The sequence below is a fragment of the Eurytemora carolleeae genome, unplaced genomic scaffold (genome assembly GCF_000591075.1).
Source record: "Eurytemora carolleeae unplaced genomic scaffold, Eaff_2.0 scaffold115, whole genome shotgun sequence".
NCBI classification, from domain to species: domain Eukaryota; kingdom Metazoa; phylum Arthropoda; class Copepoda; order Calanoida; family Temoridae; genus Eurytemora; species Eurytemora carolleeae.
Window position 1 is genome coordinate 367,032 of NW_019396189.1, and position 6,000 is coordinate 373,031.

Sequence of the window (6,000 nt, forward strand, 5' to 3'; positions counted from 1 at the left end):
TCATGGTTGAATTGATTTTTTAATTTTTATATGGCCTAGTTAAGGATTTGACAAAGATAAAAACAAAGTTTACAGTAACAGGGAATTATAATTATAAGGAAACAGACTTCATTTCGTAGAATCGTCTTGAAGTTTCATCCCTTGGATTTAAAATCGTTTATAAACGCTTGAAAATATAAAGGGGAAATTATTGGCTGAATTAAGCTGACCCTTTCCTCACTCTTGAAATGGTTTTGAGGAAGTAAATCGCTCTCTCAGGATTTTATTATTTGCAATTTTTGGAAATTATATTTTCTTAAATCCATGAGTTTTAGAAAGAGTTCAATTGCAAGTTACACTATTCCTAATTAAATCTCTTAATTGAAAGAAAAAATAAGACGACGAAAATTCCTCCACTGTTAACCCTTCTCAAAACAAGTTTTTCAAATCAAATCAAATATTTGTCCGCAGTAACAATTTGTTGTCGTATAGCAGCAAGATTCTCAATAATGAACAGATAGACAACTGGATAACCCTTAAATCAAAAACCGATAATGAAGAGAAACTCTTTATTTCCTAAAAAAATGATATAGATAATAACATATAAATTATTACAATGAATTTTTTATAATGGAAAGATTCTTACGATCTAATAAGAGATATCGGAGGGTTAAATCGTCGGACAGTCCTAAGAAGTTTTTTTAAACTTCTGAAAAGAATGACAATTAATTATTAACGAAAGTCACTAATTTTCTTTGTTTAACTTTTGAAATGGGTTCACAATAAACAAGAGTGTTTAGACTCCTATCCCGGAGAACAAAGAAAAGGGGGCTAAAATTATTTGGTTTGGTGTCTCCGAGAGGGGATTTTAAGTTAAAGACGACATTACACGGAGAGATCTTATAGTTAATGGTTGACACAATTATAACAGATATTGAATACCATAAATATGTTGCAAAACTACTGCAGGAGGAGAAATTAGAGAGCCTGGAGCTGTTTTCACAAATCCCCCTTGGAATCCTTAAAATAATACAGTAAGGTAATGGTTGAAATGTATTGACTTAAAATAAAAAATTACTCAAATGTAGACTCATAAATTTTTACCAAGAAAATTACTTCATACAGAAAGATGTTTGGCAAGAGTTAATTTTAAGATAATATCTTTAACATAAAAACAGTTCGTTGAATGATTGCAAGGTTTCCTCTTTCTATGAAAACTAAAAACTAAAAAAACGACACATTAAATTTTTTGTCAATTTAAAAAAATTCAAGCAATACATAATTTTAAAAACCAGAATTCTATGAAAAAAGTTTATACTCGATTGTAAGATGAAGAAAAAAGACAAAAACTAATTCTTAATGAAGACTAATTCCCATTAACTAAAAAGAAAAAATTCACTTTATCAGCGACTCACAGTAAGTCTAAGGTTGCAAAAATCGAGAAAAAAAATTTTAATTACTTTTTACAAATCTTCTTTAAAAATTCACATACTTGCCGCAACACTTTAAATTCAAAACAGTCTTGAAAATCTACACAAAATTCTGATTTACAACCAAAATACAAAAATGGGACACTAGAATTGTAAATATGGATTTAAAGTAAACTAGATACAACTTTATATTCACTAGAAGAGTATTTACAGTAGACTAGAGTAGATACAACTTTATATTCACTAGAAGTGTAAATATGGATTTAAAGTAGACTAGATACAACTTTACTAGAAGTGTAAATATGGATTTAAAGTAGACTAGATACAACTTAATATTCCCTAGAAGTATAAACATGGATTTAAAGTAGACATAGATACAACTTTATATTCCTAGAAGTGTAAATATGGATTTAAAGTAGACTAGATACAACTTTATATTCCCTAGAAGTGTAAACATGGATTTAAAGTAGACATAGATACAGCTTTATATTCCTAGAAGTGTAAATATGGATTTAAAGTAGACTAGATACAACTTTATATTCCCTAAAAGTGTAAATATGGATTTAAAGTAGAATACAACTGTATATTCCTAGAAGTGTAAATATGGATTTAAAGTAGACTAGATACAATTCTAGATTGTGTAAGGTGTCTGTGGAGCGAGATCAGATAAAAACTAAAATATATTGTTGTAGTTTGCACCTGCTTACATAAACATATAATTATTCAAGTACACCTAGTCCTTCTCATTTCCCTTTATCTTTACAAATATCATTTAATCATAAACTAGACACAGACACAAGCATAGACACAGACAAACCTTGAACAAGCTGTCTAGATATAACATCTTTACTTACTCTATCCATCTATTTCAAATCTTAAGGTTGAAATTGGTTTTCTCTCCAAATTAAGCTTTTTAAGGAAAATAAAGATAATGTTGCAAAGTAGGAGACAAATTTACAGTTTTAAAGAATCGTAAATGTTGGAAAGAGACAGTTTGAATTCCATAAAGTCGTCATTGAAGCTTCATCTTTTGTGGGCAGCACTGTATACCTAGTCCTTCTAATTTCCTGTTATCTTTCTAAATTCATTTAATAATAAACTAGACACAGACACATACACATACACAGATATAGACACAGACAAAACCTTGATCAACTAAACACAGACACAGACAAAACCTTGATCAACTAGCACAGACACAGACAAAACCTTGATCAACTAGACACAGACACAGACAAAACCTCGATCAACTATACACATACACAGACAAAACCTTGATCAACTAGACACAGACAAAATCTTGATCAACTAGACACAGACAAAACCTCGATCAACTATACATAGACACAGACAAAACCTTGATCAACTAGACACAGACACAGACAAAACCTTGATCAACTAGACACGAACACAGACAAAACCTTGATCAACTAGACACGGACACAGACAAACCTTGATCAACTAAACACAGACACAGACATAACCTTCATCAAGCTGTCTAGATTTAACGATCTATCGATCTATCCATCTCAAAATCTAAAGGTTGAAATAGTGTTTCTGTCGAAAATAAAGTATTTTAAAGATATTGCAGAAAATATGAAGCAAGTTTAAAGTGGCAAGGATCTAACAATGTAAGAAAAAAGGCAGAATAAGTCTCATCCTGTGTGGGCAACCCTGTGTACCATGTGTACCCTGTGTACCCTGTGTACCCTGTGTACCATGTGTACCCTGTGTACCCTGTGTACCCTGTGTACCCTGTGTACCATGTGTACCATGTGTACCTATAAAATCTTATTTATCTATCTATCTCTAGCACTATTATTTATATTTTCGCCCTCTTATTTATAATCTCTCTATCTTTATCCTAGAATAATCCAATCTTTAATCCGGAATTTCATGTTTCCCTCCATACAAAGATGACATTGCTCGATGGTACCCTTTAAAGCTTTGTCTGATTAAGTACGAATTGGATATCAATGTTCGGCAATGTTTATAATTTTAAAAACTGATTGATTTCAATTTTATGTTCTCTATAAAAGTGATTTGCGCATTTCTATACTGCTGGAAAAAATTCTGAAATTATTAGAATAAAACACTTTTTAGTCTGAAAAAAAATCTTTCACCTTATTTATCAGATAAATGATTCAGGAGTGCCGTTGTGAATCGGACATTGCCAATTTTGCAGTGGAGAGTCACTTGAAATTACGCTTACAGTCCCTTTAATTAATCCAACTAGTTCAAAGTGCCACCCATTTTTCAGACCTACATTATGTCGTATTCAGTTGAATTCCACTTCTCCCAAACCATTCCATCATTCTTCCAGTTCATATTGGTCCTCATATTCTATTTATTTACTGGACTGCAAACATTTTATTCTATGCTGCAATTCCATGTTTCTATACAATTCTGTATTAAAGAACTATTGTCCCCCTCCCCCGTTCCCTTTCTATAGTACATCTTATAAGCAGCGGGTGATCTCGTCTAACTATATTGTATTTGTATTGTATCTGTGTCCCTGGAATACTGGGGATACGGAGCTCCTCCAGGAATGGTTGAATTCCATAGATTGACCAACGCGGCAGCTGCTAAACTATGTCGGTCAAACTTTAACCTGAAAAGGGGGAAATGTATGATGGGGAGAGGGGGGGGATGATCCAGAATTTCACCACGATAGAGAAATTCGATTTTACCGACAGGAAAATCAAATATTTTGTAACTGGACGTGGACCCATCTCTCCTAGAACAGGAGCAACATTCCATGATTATAAGATGCACAGATAGTCACAGTAGGTTGCTCTTTTTTCAGAAGATGGCGTGGATGGGAGGGAGACGCACATTTAATAAGAAAAACACTGTTTTCAGATGAAAACTTTATTGTCCGGCATCTCCTTGAACTATCTAGTTGTATTCTTAGTATTACTTTGAAATTTAGGACAATAAAAGTTTGATAATACCTCAGAATATGTTTACAGAAAACTTCGAATTAAAGAATTCATTAAACCAAAGAATAGTTTGAATTTAAAAATAGTTTGAGGCAAATATCACTTTAACGAACATTATAATATATAAAAGAATACTTTAGGGTAAAGAACATTTTTAGTTAAAGGATATTTTGAGTTAAAGGATATTTTGAGTTAAAGGATATTTTGAGTTAAAGGATATTTTGATTTAAAGGATATTTTGATTTAAGAAGATGTGATATGTTCTGGAAAATTCTTTGTTTATTTAACAATATACTCAATACTACACAGCAGGAGAGCAGTCTATGCTCGGCCATCTGTACAAACAGAACATATATCTTCTTCTTCTTCTTCTTCTTCTTCTTCTTCTTCTTCTTCTTCTTCTTCTTCTTCTTCTTCTTCTTCTTCTTCTTCTTCTTCTTCTTCTTCTTCTTCTTCTTCTTCTTCTTCTTCTTCTTCTTCTTCTTCTTCTTCTTCTTCTTCTTCTTCTTCTTCTTCTTCTTAAAAAATTATTCAATAAGCTTTAATAAATATAAAAGCCATAAGATCTAGGACATGTTCATTTTACATCGGTAAAAAAGCATTTATTAATCTCATTAAAGAGACCGTTCACTTATTTGGGTAATATCAGTGTAAACTAAACAGCATATTCGCTGTTGATTGGTAATAGTCTTACTTTTCAAAGACAACTGTGGCCGGAGAAAAAGCCGAAAAGGGACGGTCCCTCTCTATAAACGTAAATTTCTTGCTTAAATATCAAAAGTTTTCATATTTTAGTACATAATAACAAACACATAATGACATTAAAATATGATAAATTTAAATTTTATTGGGCTGCTGTTACTGAACAAAAACATCAAATAGTGTATATAGAGAGGGACCGTCCCTTTCCGCTCAAATTCTGAACGAAAAATCGACTTTTTCTCCGGCCACAGTTGTCTTTGAAAAGTAAGACTATAACCAATCAACAGCGAATATGCTGTTTGGTTTACCCTGAAATTACCCAAATAAATGAACGGTCCCTTTAACACTTTATACAGTTAGTCTACGATACTGGTCCATGTATAGTTAAAGTCTACAGCAGTCTCCTAGTCCTATAGCTCTATGTTTATCCGGTAAACAATTTAAATGATGTTCAGTGATACTGTTTACATTTCCGAAATGATAGTGGGGCCGTGGGTGTAGATAAACAAAACATTTGTTCCTTCCCAATACACAATTTAGGGTTAAAGCTGCGTTTACTAACATCTGCCCTTTACGGCACACTCCTGTCTAACAAATATTCGTGTACAATTTGAACTTTTTTTTATAAGTTTTGAATGAGAAAAAATTCGATTATTGTAGTTCTTGGTAAATTGCACGCAAATAGATAAACTTTCAAAGGTTTTCTATCCCTATAATTTCAAGCAGGTGTCGCCGAAAAACCCTGTTTGGCGTTTAAAAGGCTCAAATAACACGCAACAGGATGGCAAGGATAACAATAGTATAGCTACAAACATGTTTTGAATAATAATCCAATCCACTATCAAATATATTATGTTTTGAATAATAATTCAATCCACTATCAAATATATTATGTTTTGAATAATAATTCAATTCACTATCAAATATATTATGTTTTGAATAATAAT